The sequence below is a fragment of the Protopterus annectens genome, chromosome 6.part0 (assembly GCF_019279795.1).
Source record: "Protopterus annectens isolate FY-2018-M chromosome 6.part0, PAN1.0, whole genome shotgun sequence".
NCBI lineage: Eukaryota > Metazoa > Chordata > Ceratodontiformes > Protopteridae > Protopterus > Protopterus annectens.
The window spans coordinates 981,421,532-981,440,384 of record NC_056737.1 but is presented as its reverse complement, the minus strand read 5'-3'; the positions used below and the strand labels follow the sequence as shown (position 1 = coordinate 981,440,384).

The 18,853-nt window shown below is 44.1% G+C and overlaps 1 protein-coding gene across 1 annotated transcript in view; it reads left to right on the top strand.

The window, feature by feature from the left end:
- Positions 1 to 18,853, top strand: part of YLPM1 (YLP motif containing 1) — a gene marked incomplete in the record, with an annotated part of 1,534,972 nt that overhangs the window by 1,432,934 nt on the left and 83,185 nt on the right.

Genomic DNA, 18,853 nt, shown 5'->3' with positions numbered 1-18,853 from the left:
TTCACTCTACCCCCTGCCGCCCAAACCCTAACAACAGATGCGTCAGACTATGCATGGGGGGCACACTTGGCAAGGAAGTGCATTCAGGGCAAATGGAACCCAAGTCAAATGCTTCTGCATATCAATCAGAAATAAATGTTAGCTGTACAGAATGCTCTGACAGCCTTCAAGGGCCACATTCTTCCAGGACAATTAATGGTAAAGACAGACAACACCACTGTTATGTGGTACATAAACAAGCAGGGGGAAACACACTCATACCCTCTCTGCAGACTAGCCATGGCTCTGTGGAACACAGCCTTGAGCTACCAAGTGCACCTACAGACTCAATTCCTGCCAGCAAAGCTAAATACACTGGCAGACGAGCTAAGCAGAAATCTCATGGACCCACACGAGTGGAAACTGGAAACAAAGACAGTCAACATGTTGATAAACAAGTGGGGGAGCCCAGAGATAGACCTGTATGCCTCCCACCAGAACTACCAGTTCGACAAATTCTGCACAAGGACTCCCCACAAACAAGCTTGGAAAGTGGACACCCTGTCCTTCACCTGGAAAAATCTATCAGTTTATGCCTTTCCTCCTCCTCTGCCTCTCCTCTCCAAAGTACTACTAAAGATCAAACAGGTCAAACCAAGGACGATACTGATTGCACTAGACTGGCCACACCAACACTGGTACCCCCTCTTGCGCAGTGTGTCACTCCTGGCACCATGGCACCTGCCTCAGACCCCTACCCTCCTGTCTAAGCAGGAGGGCCAGATTTTGCACCGCAGCTTCAAACCCTGAACCTGGCAGCCTGGCTAATTGCCTGATCTCTCCGTTATCATCCCTCAGTAAGCAGGTGATGGATGTCATTCTGGAGGCAAGGAGGTCTAGTACTAGAAAATCTTATGCTGAAAAATGGAAAAGATTCTGTTCCTGGAACCAAACTCAGGGGATGGGCACAGCAGCACCCAATTTACCTCAGATTCTTCAATATTTAACTGAGATGCTTCACAAGGGCCTTTCCTTTTCCTCTCTCAAAATTCATGCCTCAGCCATTTCAGCTCATTACAACACAGAACCACCCCTCTTCTCTCATCCACTGCTCAAGCAGTTCCTCATAGGGGCCAAAAACTTAAGACCACCCAGGAGAGCCCCAACTCCAGCCTGGGAACTTAACTTTGTATTGGAAAAACTCACTCTTACCTCTTTTTGAGCCAGCTGCAAGTGCAGAGTTGAAATTCCTTTCCTTTCTTGCAAAACAGCCTTCCTTTTAGCCATCACTTCAGCAAGAAGGGTGTCTGAATTGCAGGCTCTTATGGCAGTGGAGCCTTTCATCATATTTCATGTGGACAGTGTGTCCCTCAGGACCAATCCCTCCTTCATTCCCAAGGTAGTATCCAGTGTGGCTCTTAATCAGTCCATTCATTTGCCACCCTTCTTTTCTAATCCACAAAACAAAGGGGAACGTATACTGCACTCCTTAGATGTGCACAGACAACTTAGATTTTACTTGGACAGGACTAAACCTCTCAGGAAATCTGAACAGCTGCTGGTGGCATTGGCTGCAGGGGCAGAGGGAAAGGCCATTTCAAAGCAAACCATTTCTAAATGGCTAGGCCACTGCATTCATTTCTGCTATATGCACCATGGAAAACCTATCCCACAGGAGATAAGACCATATTCTACCAGGGCTGCATCTACCTCTACAGCCTTTCTCAGAGGTGTCCCTACCAGGGATGTCCTAGAAGCTGCTACCTGGATTTCTGTACATACTTTCACCAAGCATTACCATTTGCCAATTTTCTCTAAATCCAGAGCTGGCTTTGCCACTGCAGTCTTGCAGGGCCTTATAGCTGGTCCTAATGCTAGCTAATTTCCTCCTCCCATCCTTAGATTTGGGAATCTACCCGAATGTGATGACTGCAACAGTGAAACATGAAGAACATAGTACAGTTGTGTACACTTACCATTAATGTAGATGTTTGAGTGTATTCACTGTTGCAGTCCTGGTTACCTTCCCTCCAGCCTCCTGACTTCTTTTGGCTATATCTCTTTTCCTTTTTACTATGCTTAAAGCCTTTTGGTGTATTTTCTTTTTTGTTGGAGGTGTAACCTTGTATATATATATATATATATATATATATATTTAATTGCTTCCCATTAGGGGGGCACCTGACATCTGGCCCAAGAAAAACTGATGTAATGGCGTCGGCTGCATGCTTTATACCCCTGACTACCTGACGTCATGGAAGATAAGACAGCAACTGACGCAGGACCCAAGACTTTTGATAATCAGGCCGACTGAGGGCTTCTGCCAGCAGGTAACCCAAATATGATGACTGCAACAGTGAATACACTCGAACATCTACATTTATGGTAAGTGTACACAACTGTACTTTACCAAGCTTAGGGAGCCTATAACAAGAAAGATAAGAGATTCTGTAGAAGTATTAGAAATATTTCTAAACTTTTATGAAGGTTTGTATAAAGCAGAGATATATAGAAATCAAGAAAAGGTACAAATGGGAATTTTTATGAAAGAATTAAATATGCCAAAGTTAGAGGTAGAGGACGCTCAATTACTAACAGTTAAGATAGGAAGAGATGAGATCAAAATTGCTATGTATAACCAATCTACAGGAAAGTCCCTAGGAATAGATGGTATTCCTCTGGAAGTTTGGAAGCTAGGAGGGGGAAAAATGATAGAACTGGAAGGTTTTGTTTTAACAGTATTTTAAGAGGAAGATGGGTACCACCATCCTGGAAGAAGATGGTGGTAACAGAAATATCTAAAGAGGGTAAAGATCCATTGGATCCAGCTTCATACAGGCCTTTTTCAATACAAAGCCATGATTGTAAAGTGTTTGTGTATAATAGCTAAAAACAAAATGGCAAATGTGATACCAAAATTGGTAGATATGGATCAGTATGGTTTTGTGGAGGAGAGGCAAACATTTGACAATATTAACAGAACACAGATGATCCAGAGGGAAGCAGAATGTAAGAAAATACCACTGTTATTAGTGGGTCTTGATGCAGAGAAAGCATTTGATAGAGTAGATTGGGGCTTCACGAGCAGGGCAATGGAAGGAAGAATTTGCTTTCCCTGATATAATTATAAGGTTGATTAGGCGTATATATGAGGTATCGGGTTAAAGTGGGTGGGGTTCTCTCTGATAGCCAAGCAGGATTGTCCGCTTTCCCCTTTGTTGTTTGCATCATTATTTAGAACCATTGGCAAAGAAAATAAGTGACTCAGAAATTCAAGGATGTAATTGGTATGGTAGTCAGGAAAAGCTGGCTGTATTTGCAGATGATATTTCATACATGACAAAACCAGAAAGGGACATTACATTGTTGTGAAGCGTTTTAAGACTGTTTTGGATCTTCTTGGGATGCAAAATTAATGAGACTAAAACAAAGGCAATAGCAGTAAATTACATACATGCACACAGATTGGTCCAACAATATCCATATTTATGGGGACATGATAAAATGAAGTATTTAGGAGTATGGAGTAGAAATTACTCTGTTGTGGCAGCTAATGATATTTGAGAAGATGCTAAACAGAAGATAATACAAAAATTGAAAAACTGGAAGCTTTGTGATATGGATACTAGGATACAAGCAATTAAAATGTTTTTAGTGTTATACGCAGGTCAGCCATATTTTTATCAACCAGAGGACAAGCTGTGGATAGAAATTAAAAAAAGGTTGAAGGATTTTATCTGGGAAGAGAAGACAGAAGAGTCAAGTGGGATAAGATGATTCTTACAACAGAACAAGGCGGACTAGGACTACCCAATTTGAGGGGGTATTTTAGAGCAACACAGTTAAGACTGTTATACTTAGCATAAGCAGAAAACTATAATTCAAAGTAGAAAGGAATGATGATGATGATACGGGAAGAAGCTCAAGAAATAAGGAGAGATTGGGATTTTTGATGCAGGCTGTTAAGGAAAACAACAAAAATCATACAGTGTATTATATTCATAAAATAGCAAGGAGTATTCTAAGAACTCAACCAGTACTAGAGTGCAGAAATGAGATTATGCCAATAGGGATGATTGTCGTTATGAATACATATATAGGCAAGAGGAGGCTGGAATTTATTGGAGAAAACTAAGGAACCCAAGGTGTTGGGAGCAAATAAATGAAAGACCAGTGCTGGTAGAGTTTTTAATAGAATCTAGAAGAACAGACGCTGCCGTTAAAACAGTGTAATTAGTAGAGCATGTAAAATATTGCGTGATAATTATAAGAATCAGTCAGAAGACCTTAGTAAGGATTGTAAAGAGAGATTGGATAAGCAGTTCACAGAGAGACAATAGGAGGATATATACATATCTCCCAAATATACAAGTCTAGAAAATTTAGGATCTTTGCCTGGAAGTGTTTACATAGGTACTTTTATTCCCCAAGTAGACGGAAAGAGGTGTGTGAGAACATACTTTTTGGGAATGTAATGAGGTAGCTGACTTTTGGGATTCCCTGTGAACCACTGTGCCAGATATGCTTGGTGAGTAGATTGGATTGACTGGGGAGATGATTTTTTTAGCTATGGCACAGAATCCGAATTGTCTAATTATGGTGACTGCTAAAAAAGGAGTTACTAGAAAATGGAAATCAAAGTCTAGACCAACTTTACTAGAAGTAGTGACTATAGTAACAGATAAAACAGCTGGAACTGTGATCTTTAGAAAGAAAATGGAAATCAAAGTCTAGACCAACTGTACTAGAAGTAGTGACTATAGTAACAGAAATGGAAATCAAAGTCTAGACCAACTTTACTAGAAGTAGTGACTATAGTAACAGATAAAACAACTGGAATTGGGATCTTTAGAAAGAAAATGGAAATCAAAGTCTAGACCAACTTTACTAGAAGTAGTGACTATAGTAACAGAAATGGAAATCAAAGTCTAGACCAACTGTACTAGAAGTAGTGACTATAGTAACAGAAATGGAAATCAAAGTCTAGACCAATTGTACTAGAAGTAGTGACTATAGTAACAGAAATGGAAATCAAAGTCTAGACCAACTGTACTAGAAGTAGTTAATATAGTAACAGATAAAACAACTGGAATTGGGATCTTTAGAAAGAAAATGGAAATCAAAGTCTAGACCAACTTTACTAGAATTAGTGACTATAGTAACAGAAATGGAAATCAAAGTCTAGACCAACTGTACTAGAAGTAGTGAATACAGTAACAGATAAAACAACTGGAATTGGGATCTTTAGAAAAAGGACGGAGCAAACTACATAGAAAAAATGGAATTGTGCGAACAGTATATTCAGAGAAGGAACAAGGTTTAAGAAGCAGGATATGAATGAGCAATGTGTAATGCCTAACTGACAGTGACTGGATGGATTATAAGTGATGTATAATGTTTTCAACTACAGTTATTTAGATTGTGTCTGTGATATATAATTTTTCGAAGTAAAATGGTGTCAATGTTTGTTTTTCATTTATATGAATGCAAGATTGCCTGTGTCATATGTGGTAATTTAATAAAGATGGTTATTGGAAAGAAAAAAAGAAGTCTTAACCCAAAGTTCCCCATCAGATGACTTCAACTTTGAGGATACCTTGGCTCTAATGCGGGTTCATATTAAATGGTAGGCTGATGTGGTGTCCGACGCCCAGAAGATGGATTGGGTATTATTGAGCTGTGATCCTCCCTCTAAGCCTGTACTAGTGCCTCCTCTTCAAGGAGCTGTGCTAGACATTTTGAGGCCAATTTTCAGAACTTTGTTTCTCAGTACTCATCCAGTAGAAGACCCTAGAGGTGTCACAGATTCCAAAGGTCTCCTTTTCATGCATAAACCCAGTAGCAGGCCCCAACACTATTTCCCTGGTGACTACTAAGGATGCAGTGTTTCTTGAAAGAAATGTACTACCCAGTGACAAAGGAAAGTAGGCTTCTGGATAGGTATGGTGCAAGCGTACTACCCAGTGACAAAGGAAGTAGGCTTCTGGATAAGTATGGTGCACACGTACTACCACCATACTTATCCAGAAGTATGGTGGAAGCGTAATACCCAGTGACAAAAATAGGCTTCTGGGTAACTATGGTGGTACGATAGGAAAGTTTGTGATGTTCTTCGTGTTTCACTATTGCAGTCATCACACTTGGGTTGTCTGCCTGCAGGTAGCCATCAGTCGGCCCGAATACCTAAGAGTCTTGGGATTTCTGCATTGGATGCTGTCGCCTCTTCCATGACGTCAGGTCGTCAGGGGTATAAAACATGGAGCCGACACCATTACATCAGTCTTTCTTGCCGAGAAGGAGCCCAAAGCAGAAGCAGTTTGCAAATGCCAGTCGGCCGCTACATGAAGTTTAATTTTTTTCGAGTTTCAGACCTGAAGTCTTCTAAAGTTAAGTACCCCGTTGGGGATTCTTTTTTCTTGCTCTAACCGATGTCAGAAAAAATTAACAATTGTCTTGCCTGTGGAAAGCAAATACCTCACAGAGATTCATTCTTACTGCCTCACCTGTTTAGGCCCAGACCACGACATCCCTAGCTGTCGGTTTTGTGCCTTGTTTAATGCCTGAACCATTCGTCGTCAGGCTATTTTTGTAGCTAAATTCTTTCGCTCTCGTTCTCCGTATTCCAAAATGGCTTCGGTAAGCCATCCGACTACCGATCTGCTGAAAAAGCTCAAAGACATAGTAGGTCAAAAACTGCTGACGACGCTTCTTGTCGCCAGTACTCAGTGAGGCACCTTTGCAGCCCCTGATGCCCACTTCTACAGATTCGCATGCCTCTGCAGAGACCCAGAATCTGGTATGCCGCTTGATACTTCGACTATGGGACCTGCGGATGTCTCTACCTTGGATGGGTCCAGAGCCGCTTTGCGGGCACCGGCTTCTGAGGGTGTATTCTGACGTACCGATATTCATATTAAACCAACAACTTAATTTCCTACTAAAACTACTGAGTTTCTCAGGCCCAGAGTTCGCACTACTCCTAGAAAACCGACGTCCAAAGCGCATGCTCCTTCTCCCATGCCACAAAAACAAATGCTTAGAATGGTTGAAGACCTTATTACTGTAATTAGGGGAAGCCAGCCTTCCCCTGCCAAAAGACAAAGAATTGAATTTCCTTCTTATTCCATAGACCAGGAGTCTGATGACTCTGACCCTTCTGATTACCAGGACATACCCTTATCTACCTATGAGGATTCAGATGCAGAGGAATCCATTCCTCTGCCTCCCCTCCAGAGGATTTTTCTTTTGGTGAAACCTTGCATACCTTGAGAGCATTTCCGTTGGGAATGCCAAGACTATCCACAGTCCAAAAAGAGACTCATGGAATTTTTAGATTTGCCACACCACAGGCCTCTAGCTATAGCCCCTGTCCTGAATATTGTAGACGATGCATTCCTGGAGTTCAGTCTTATTCCTGGCACCTTACCACCAGCTCCTAGAAAACCTGACAGGTACTACATAGTACCAGATTCTCGCAAATTTCTCTTTAAGAATCCTACTGCGGATCCAGAGACCATTACCCAGGGACCTAAAAGCATTATGGCTACTACAGCCAAAAACCCTACTCCTTCAGACAGGAATTCTAGAGCTTTAGACAGATGGGGGTAAGAAGGTATATACCTCTGCAATTCTGGCCATCAGGGCTTTGAATTGCCAGTTTCACATGTTGAAGTACCAGCAATATATTATGGAACTAATTAAACAAAAAATGGTGGTACATCCAGATTGTGCAGAAAATAAAGATTTGCAAGACTTAATGCATTCTGCAAACCAAGTTAGTAAACATACTTTGCAATGTGGGTTTGCCTTAGAAGCATCTTGCAGGGCTGCTGTCATTGGGTCTGTACTGAGAAGGCATGCTTGGCTAAAAAAAGAAGTCTTGCCTGACCATGTAAAAGCAAAATTACCAGATGCTTCATTAAATCAGGAGCGTCTGGCACAAAAGCAGAAGTAGTTCTTAAAAGGAAGGAAGAAAAAGCTAAATCTATGCAAACAGTCAATGATTTCTTACAGGTGCACCCACCTAGATTGAGTAGGCATTGGCCTTCAAAAAACTGATCCTTTCCAGTCCCTCTCAGGCCTTCTCAGTCTAAACCCAGGGGAAACAGACCACCAAGACTACAGTCTCAGGGTATGCAAAGATCTAATCAATGGAGTGTTTCCACCTCAAAACCAGGGAGTGGTAAGCCACCCCCTTATGGAAAAAGTTCACAATGACTTTCCAGTTATCCTTCCCAGCCATGCCCAAGTACTTGCGCCCCTAGGGAGGAATACCTTACATGGATAGAAGGAAGTTTCTCTGTTCAACTGTGAGAGAGGGGAGCTTTGAGCAGCCTATCTGTCCCTGGAGGAGTGGTTTTAGCCCAGAAATTATTCGTTTATTGGCTATTTGGGGCTAATTTCTATCTCTTTCATTAATACCATATTTGCCCGGTTTTGCGTGCCGGGCAGCACCGGTTTGCTAGGGTAAAACTTTTCCTTGCTCCACAAAGTCTCCCCTTCAATTTTTCCTTGGAACTAGACAAACTTTCAACTTAAGCACTCAAGCCATTCATTTCTCAGCCCGGCACTTGCTCAAAACTTATAGCAAGCACTTATAAACCCCAGCACTAGACCCTCCTGTACTGTACAGAAGGACAAGGCTCTCTATTCGACCTTACCAGCCATCCAGTAAAACAGTTCCCTGTACCTATTCAGGCATGTCCAAAGGGCAGTTTCAGGTGTACTCTCCAGTCCAACTGGTGAATCTGGGCATTTTGAGGCAATGTTACAACTGCCTCATGTACACAGACAACCCCCTCCTCCTACCACCAAACACTAATACATGTGAGAGATGCAGTTATACAGCCAAACTAGAGGCTAAGCTCTCTCAATCCAAGACTGGATCAGACAGTCAAGAGGAGAAGGGAAATACTTGCATCACACCACCAGTCTTACATAGACCCATTAAACCAGCACCGGCAAAAAACACACACAAATACATGAAAACATACTCTGAGGCTCTAAATAAAAATCTGCAAAACCAACAAAGACATCCAAAGCAAGCATCCAAGCAACCTCCACCCCCCCCAACACAAACCATGAAACACATACTTCACAAAACCAGTGTGCCATGCAATCACAGCCCTTAAGACAAAATAACATACTAGTAATTGGTGACTCTAGTCAGGCACACTAATGTCACACTCACTAGGCTGAATAAGGAGAAGGTTACTGTTAGCTGCCTGTTGGGTGTCAGGATCCGCCACATAACACAAGCACTCAGGTCACTCCAGAACAAGTACAAATATGACTCTGTCATTGTCCATGTTGGTGTGAATGATCTGAGCCGTACCTCCCTGGACTACATGAAAAGAGACTTGGAAGAGCTCTCTGATCGTGTAGCCCATGCCGGTATGACCCCGACCCTGAGCAGCATCCTCCCCTCACCAGGAATGATACCACTGTATAAAGAAAAAATTCTCGATTTCAACAATTGGCTACGTTTCTGGTGTCATTCGAAGGGGAACCAGTGTCTGTCAGCCTGGGATGACATGCTCAACAAGCCACGCTGCTTCGCTAGAGATGGCTTGCACCTGTCACCCTTAGGCTTTCGAATACTTGCCAAGGCTGTTGCCACCCCCATAGTGCCTTTTTTAGGCAAGGTTCAAAAGACAAACCCACCGCCATAGATAGCACAAGTAACAAAAAACTGAAGGTAATGCTACTCAGTGCCAGAAGTCTAAACCTCAAAATGCACGCACTCGAGGCACTCCTCAGTATGGAGAACATTGATATATGTGCAGTAACAGAAACCTGGTTTAAGGCTCCAGAGAGCATCCCAGCACTACCAGGCTACAACTCATACCATACATTTCGGCCACAGAACCCAAACCAAAATACAAAAGGCGTGGGCGTATCCATATTCCTCAAGGATACCCACACCTCCAAGTTAGTGGCAGAGCACAATGCTTCAGAGATCATCCACGTGCATGTAACAACGGGCAAAACTGTAATTCAAATTGTAGCTTGCTACAGATCACCCACCATGTCCCAGGACCCCCATTCCACGTTTCTGGAAACACTGGGAGACATAAAGGTCCTACCAAACACCCTAATATTGGGTGATTTCAATTACCCAAACATTAACTGGGAGAACTACTCAAGTACTAGCTCCCTTGCCCAGCTTTTCCTAGAATTTATAAACTCAAACGCCCTGACTCAACTGGTCATCACTCCCACCAGAGGTGACAACATATTGGACCTGGTCATCCCCAACATGGGTGACCGGTGTTCCACACCAGAGGTCAACCCCTCTCTGGTTAGATCTGACCATAAACAAATCACTTTGGATATCCATATTCTGCCCCCACCCCCGGACAAGAAAGCCACTATGAAAAACTTTTTAAAAGCAAACTTCACATTACTTAAGGTGGAAAGTTTCAAAGCCCCCATGCTGAAGGATAACACTGTCCAAGCTGCAAAATCCTTTACGAATGCATTCTATGGGCAGCTACAAGAATGCATGGATCGTGCCATCCCAAGCAAAACCAAGACACTCTCCTCCAAGAAAAGGAAACCGGTCTGGTGGACTCCTGCCATAAACAAGCTGTACAATAGAAGGAGGAAACTAGTACAGAAGAGTAAAATCACAAGAAGGGAAGACATCCCTGATCAGTATCAGCAAGAAGCTACGATCCCTCATAAAATCATCCAAGGCGAGCTTTGAAAGAAAAATTGCCAAGGACCCCAAAGATAACCACAAGGCATTCTTTAGCTATGTCGAGAATCTAAGTGGCAATGCTCAGATCTGCTCGGAGTTAGATCAGAATGGCACAAAATACACTAAACCGACCGATATCGCCAACATCCTGGCAGACAGATTCAACGCAAACTTTACCCCCCCCCTCTCACCCCCAAAAGGGCCCATAACCATACCAGAAGAATGTAGAGTCCCTGAAATCAGACACTCAGGTTAAAACAGCCCTTCTCAAAGCCAGAAACTCAGTATCAATGGGAACGGACATTGTCCCAGGCTGCGTCCTACACGAGCTCAAAGACGAACTAACCCCTCACCTAAACACACTGTTCAAACTCAGCCTCTCCACAGGCTACATACCCGTAGAGTGGTGCACAGCAACGGTTATTCCGCTCCACAAAGGTGGAGCCACATCAGACCCCTGGAACTATCTATAAGCCTGACTAGCTTGGTCTGCAAGGCTATGGAGTGCATCGTCATGGAACTCATTAACAGAGACATTGAAAACCTCCAAGCACTGGACCCTACCCAGTTTGGCTTTAAGAGCAGATCATGCCTCCTAAACCTGGTGGACGACTTTGAGACGGTTACCAATGCTATAGACGAGGGAAAGGTGGTACACACAGCCTACCTAGACCTCGCTAAGGCCTTCGACACCATTCCGGTGTTATAGACAAGCTCACCAGCCTGAATATAAAACCCTACGTCACAAGATGGCTTGCCAACTGGCTCACGGACAGAACCCACATGGTGACAGTTGCGGGAGCTAGGTCCATCTCTAAATCGGTTACAAGTGGTGTTCCCCAGGGCTTAGTCCTAGGACCCCTCCTGTTTGGCATATACTTCTCAGAGGTACAGGCAAGCACAGGAAGACTATGGCTGACCAAGTTCACAGACGACTGCAAACTAGGGGCTATAATTGACTCCGGTTGACACTGACATCCTCCAAAAGGGTCTCACTGAGACGGATACCTGGTGTCAAAATCATGGCTTCAAGCTAAATGCTAAAAAGTGCATAGTCATCCCCTTTGGAAAAAACAAAGTACCCACAAACTACCAAATTGGTGGTAGTCCCCTAAGTACGGAAGACGCAATAAGGGATCTGGGGACCCAGGTAGATAGTAATCTCACCTTTGATAATCACATTGCCAAAGTGGTTAGAAAATCCTTCTACATGGCCCACCTTATCACAAAAGGGTTCGCATCCAGATCAAAAGAGGTCATTGTGCCCCTCTACTCATCACTCATCAGACCCATCTTAGAATACAATGCCCCATTTGGGATGTACCTTACAAGACATCTGCAACAGCTGGAAAGACCACAGAAGTACCTCACCAAGAGGGTCAATGGCCTCAAACAGATGCCCTATGCAGCTCGACTGAAGAAACTCCAGTTGTACTCGGCTGCATACCACCTGCTCAGAGGTGATCTCTGCCTGACATACAAGGCCATGTCCAACCCAGAATTGATGGACATGCTCCACCTTAAGAAAACCTTATCACCTCAAGCCACACACTCTAGGGATCTAAACCTCACCACAACAATAAATAGAATGTGCTGGAGGGATAGATTCCTGTCCCAGAGACTTCCCATGCTTTGGAACAAGATCCCAATCTACATTAGGCAGAGCTCCTCGCTAACACTCTTCAAAAGAAACCTTGGCGAGTGGATGGGAAACAGAAAGTTTACCTCTGGGATCATTTCAGTGGCTCTGCTGGACAGAGGCACAGGGAACTAATCTAAGGGGGTGGTGAACCCCAACACATTCTGGCTAGGCTTATAAATGCCTTCGGGCAGGTAGGCTAGTACCTGCCTATGAACCCATGCAAAAAACTGGATGTCCATTACTCAAGACCAGATGGGTTCTAAACATTGTATCTCAGGGATACAGATTCTACTTTCACTCACTGCCAACACCAAGCGGGTTGCCAGACCTTCCTCCAAACTTGTGGGCAGAGGCTCAAAAGCAAGTACTTTCCCTTCTCCATATCAGGGCTATTCAACCTGTTCCAGTAGAACAAAGGATCAGGGTTTCTACTCCAGACTGTTCCTGGTGCCCAGAAAGGAGAGCTCTTGGCGCCCTGTCCTGGATCTATCAATTTTCAACACCTTTCTTGTGGTCCCAAAATTCAAAATGCTTACACTGCAATCTTGTTTTCCCGCCTTACTGAACTAGAATAGTCCAGTCTTCAGAGTTTGCTGATCTCTGGGCTTTGGCTTGGTTCCTGTGCTATTCCATATCCTTATTTGGATAAAGGGAAGCTTCTTTGTTCACCAGTGGGAGTGGGGAGCACTGAGCAGCCTATTTGTCCCTAGAGCAGTGGTTCCAGCCAGAAACTTGTAGTCTATTGGCCATTTTGGGTCAATTCCTAGCTCTTTTCAACCCCCTGCTATAAAGCCCGCTTTAGCACGCTTTTGCTTGATGTAGCGCGGAGTTGCCCATAGAGCACCATCGGGCAGCGCCGGTTAAACTATTTCTGGCTCCGTAAAGTCTGCTCTTCAATTTTTCCCTTAGAACTTCTCTACTTGCAATCTAAACAGTCTATTCTCTATCTCAAAAGCTCAGCACTTGCTCCTAAAGCATTTTTATATAGGTAAAGTACTTATATACTAAACAAAGTACTACATTAGCCTAGAATCCCCTTGAGTACCCATTTCCCTATAGGTCCCTTCTGACTCAGTTACACAGCAAACTTTTTCTAGCATGTCGAAGGGTCAATTGCTAGCGTCCTCTCCTGTTCAGCTGGTGAATCTGGGCATCTTGAGGCAATGTTACAATTGCCTCATGTACACAGGCAACCCACCCCTTTTCCCACAAAACACAAATACATGTGAGAGATGCAACTATATAGCCAAACTGGAGGCTGAGCTCTCTCAACTCAGGACTGGCAAGACCAGACAGGAGGAGAAAGAAACCACGCACACCACAAACCCAGTTTCACATAGAAATATCACAACTGCAAAACAAGCACATAAACACACAAAGACATACTCGGAGGCACTGATCAAAAATCTACCAAAACTACAGAGGCCTCCAAAGCAGACACCCAAGAAACTGCCACATCAAGACATAAGACATGCAACACATAGTTCTCAAAGTCAGTGTGCTAAACAGTCACAGCCCTTAAGGCCAAACACAATGCCAGGCACACTTGTTATAGGTGACTCCATAGTCAGACACACTGACGTCCCACTCACCAGACTGAACAAGGAAAAGATCACAGTAAGCTGCCTGTCAGGCGCTAGAATCCGCCACATAACACAAGCACTCAGGTCACTCCACAGCAAGTACAAGTATGACTCAGTCATTGTCTATGCCGGTGTAACGACCTGAGACGTACCTCCCTGGACTACATGAAAAGAGAAATAGAGGAGCTCTCAGATTATGTAGCCCAGGCCGGTATGACCCTGACCCTGAGCAGTATCCTACCCTCACCAATAATGATGCCACAATACAGAGACAAAATGATCAGCTTTAATAATTGGCTTAATTACTGGTGTCATTCTAAGGGGATCCAATGTCTGTCTGCCTGGGATGACATGCTTGACAAGCCACGCTGCTTCGCAAGGGACGGCTTGCACCTGTCACCCCTGGGCTTCCGGATATTGGCAAAGGCTCTTGCCACCCCCATAGTGCCTTTTTTAGGTAAGGCTCAAATGATAAACCTGCCACCCTAGAAAACAAAAATGGAGAAAAACTAAGGGTAATACTGCTCAATGCCAGAAGTCTAAACCTCAAGATGCATGCCCTTGAAGCCCTCCTCAGTATGGAGAACATCAATGTCTGTGCTGTGACTGAAACCTGGTTCAAGGCTCCTGAGAGCACCCCAGCACTATCAGGTTATACCTCATATCATGCGTTCCGGCCCCAAAATCCAGACCGAACCACAAAAGGAGGGTGAGTATCCATATTCATAAAGGATACCCACACCTCCAGGTTAGTGGCAACGCACAAAGCATCGGAGACCATCCAGGTGCAATTAACCATAGGTAAAACTGCCCTACAGTTTTTAGCATGCTACAGACCACCTTCTCAAACTCAGGAAACCCACACAGCCTTCCTGAAGACACTGGAGAGTATGAAAGTCTCTCCAAACACCATCATATTGGGTGACTTCAACTACCCAAACATAGACTGGGAACATTACTCAAGCCCCAACACCCTAGCCCAAAGGTTCCTGGAGTTCATAAACTCAAATGCTATGGAACAACTAGTCACCATTCCCACAGGAGGAGAAAATATACTAGACCTGATCATCACAAACATGGGGACAAAATGCTCCACACCGGAAGTATATCCCTCATTGGTGAGATCAGACCATAAATTAATCTCATTGGAGATCCACATCCCGCCCCCCCCCCAGCAAAAAGACCACAGTGAAGAACTTCTCAAAAGCAAACTTCACACTTCTTAAGACTGGAGTGGTATCCTTCAAGGCCCCCGAGCCAGTGGAAACCACAACCCACGCTGCTGAAACCCTTACAAATGCCTTCTACGAGCACCTCCAGGAATGTATGGATCAAGCAATCCCTAATAAAATCAAGACCCCTTCCACCAAAGGCAGGCGCCCGGTCTGGTGGACCCCAGCCATAAACAAACTCTACAACAAGAGGAGAAAGCTACTACATGACAGAGCAAAATCCCTAAAAGGGAAGGCATCTCTGATCAATACTAGCAAAAAACTACAATCACTCATAAAATCATCCAAGGCCAACTTTGAGAGAAAAATCGCTAATGACAGAAAAGACAATCATAAGGCCTTCTTTATCTATGTTAGAAACCTGGGTGGAAACTCCCAGATATGCTCAGAATTAGTCCAAAATGATAAAAAAATCACTGAACCCACAGACATTGCCAACATACTGGCAGACAGGTTCAGTGCAAATTTCTCCCCTCCCTCCCCCCCAAAAGGAGAAATATCTATCCCACCAGAGTCTAGCCTCCCAAACATCTCAGATGCCCAGGTGAGAGCTGCTCTCTCTAAAGCAAAAAACACAGCATCAATGGGACCGGACGGTGTCCCCGGCTGTGTGCTGCATGAACTCAATGAGGAACTAAACCCACACATAAGGTTGCTGTTTAATCTTAGCCTTACTACAGGATACGTACCCAAAGAATGGCGTACGGCAACTGTGGTCCCACTCCACAAAGGCGGTGCTTCTACGGACCCTGGAAATTACCGCCCCATAAGCTTGACGAGCCTTGTCTGCAAAGCTATGGAGAGGATCATAATGGAACTCATAAATAAAGACGTTGGGGACCTACAGACACTGGATCCTACCCAATTTGGTTTTGTCAAGGGCAGATCCTGCCTCTTGAACTTGGTCGACTTTTTCGAAACAATCACTAAGGCCATTGATGAGGGTAAGGCAGTTCACACAGCCTACCTTGACCTAGCAAAAGCGTTCGACACAATACCCCACTCGGGCATCATAGAAAAGCTCACCAGCTTAGATGTAAACCCATATGTCCCCCATATGTCACAAGATGGGTTGCAAACTGGCTCAAGGACAGAACACACAGGGTTAGAGTTGCTGGTGCCATGTCAGACTCTAAGCCGGTCACGAGCGGTGTCCCACAGGGCTCAGTCCTGGGCCCCCTCTTGTTCGGCATTTATTTTTCTGAAGTGCAGGCAAACATAGGGGGATTGTGGCTGACAAAATTTGCAGATGACTGCAAACTGGTCGATCGACTACATATGCTCGTAATTCCAACCGCCTCATTCAAAGTGTACGGAGGCATTGGAACATTCTACAATGTGATTTGGATATCAACAGTATCATCCCTGACAGTTGCCTATTTTCTTACAGGAAAGGCAAAAACCTTAATTCTTTTTTCAATCATTATAAACACAGGGACATTAATACACATGAATTGGTACAAACAACACTTTCTGGTGAACCACTACATGGTTGTTTTCCATGTGGACATTGCAACAATTGCAAATATATAAACAAGTCCAAACAATTTTCTAGTCGTAATTGCTCCCAGGTGTTTGATTTGAAGTTTCTCTCTAATTGTTCCAGTGATTGGATCATTTACTTGGCCTCCTGTAACTGTGGCTCATTTTATGTTGGACAAACGTCCAGACCTCTCAGAATACCTATCTCCGAACACATCAGTAACATTAAACAAAAAAGGATGCACAATGCACTCTACAAACACACACTAGTTCATCCAACATGCAAGTTCAACTTTGTCATTGATATGATATTTGGAAATAGGGCAAACAAAACTGGATGGCATTCCATATTAAATATAAAAGAAAATAAATGGATTATTAGACTGGGAGGGTTGTTTCCCCCGGGACTTAATGAACATCTTTAGGACCTAGCCAATAGGATGCCTGCTTATTGTATATATACAGCTTTTGTATGTCATGATTTTTTGTACACTGAAGAAGGCTGTGCTTTGCCAGCCGAAACCGGTTTGTAACTGTTGCAATATGCTGTGATTTTGTTTATCAATACAGATTTTCATTCTAGTCACTGTTTGCTGGCTCTTATTCTTTGGTTCCTGATTGAGTTTGTTTCTTGAGCCTTGCAATTGCTACCGTGCAGGAAGTTTGTTTCTCATGTGTGGAACACAGACTTGAGCATCCAAGTGCACCTACAAGCTCAATTCCTGCCAGGCAAGCAAAATTCACTGACAGACGACTTAAGCAGAAATCTACTAGACCCTCACAAGTGGAAACTGGAACGCAACTCATTCAAACTTCTAACCCAGAGTTGGGGAACTCCGGAGGTGGACCATTTTGCCTCCCCCCAAAACCACCAATTGAACAAATTTTGCACCAGGAACCCTCATAGCAGAGCCTGGAAGGTGGACGCCCTATCCTTTACATGGGAAAACCTCTCATTTTATGCCTTTCCTCCTCTGCCCCTCCTCTCAAAAGTACTTCTCATGATCAAACAGGACAGGCCAAGGGCAATCCTTATTGCACCAGACTGGCCACACCAGCACTGGTACCCACTCCTACACAGTCTGACAGCAGTGCCACCGTGGCACCTACATCAGACACGTTCCCTACTGTCTCAGCAGGGGGGACAGATTTTGCATCCACAGCTGCAAACCCTAAACCTTGCAGCCTGGCTTATCCCATGAATATACCACCAGCATCCCTCAGCAAACAGGTGCTGGACGTCATCCTTGAGGCCAGAAGGCCTAGTACTAGGAAAGCCTATGCTGAAAAGTGGAAAATATACTGTTCTTGGAGTCATTCTCAAGGAAAGGACACAGCTGTGCCCAACTTACCTTAAATCCTTGAATACCTAGCAGAGCTGCTCCACAGAGGACTGTCCTTCTCATCCATTAAGATTCATGCCTCTGCCATCTCAGCTCATTATAATACTGAGCCTCCACTCTTTTCTCACCCTCTCATCAAGCAGTTCCTGAGAGGAGCTAACAATTTAAGGCCCCCTAGGAGAGCTCCCAACCCGGCCTGGGACCTTAACTTTTTACTGGAAAAGCTCACACTTCCCTCTTTTGAACCTGCTGCTTCAGTAGAGTTAAAATTCCTCTCTTGGAAAACAGCCTTACTTCTATCTGTTACTTCAGCAAGAAGAATGTCTGAGTTACAGGCACCAATGGCGGTGGGAGCCCTTCATTATTTTCCATGCTGACAGGGTTTCCCTCAGGGCTAACCCTTTCTTTATGCCCAAGGTGGTATCCAGTGTGGCTTTAAACCAATCCATCCGTTTGCCAACCTTTTTCCCTAATCCTCAGAATAGAGAGGAAAGGATCCTGCACTCCTTGGACGTGCACAGACAGCTCAGGTTCTTCCTTGACAGAACTAAGCCTTTCAGAAAATCTGACCAGCTACTAGTCAGCTTTGTTTCAGGGGGCGGAGGGCAAGGCCTTTTTGAAGCAAACCATTTTCATATGGATAGCACACTGCATCCATTTCTGCTGCAAGCACCATGGAAAACCTACCCCTCAGGGGATCAGAACTCATTCCACTAGAGCTGCTTCAACCTGTACAGCATTTCTCAGGGGGTCCCCACCAGGGACATCCTGGAAGCTTCAACCTGGAGTTCTGTACACACCTTCACCAAGCATTACCACTTATCTATTTTTTCTAAATCAGGGCTGTATTTGCTACAGCATTCTTACAAGGCCTGCTAGCCAGCCCCAAC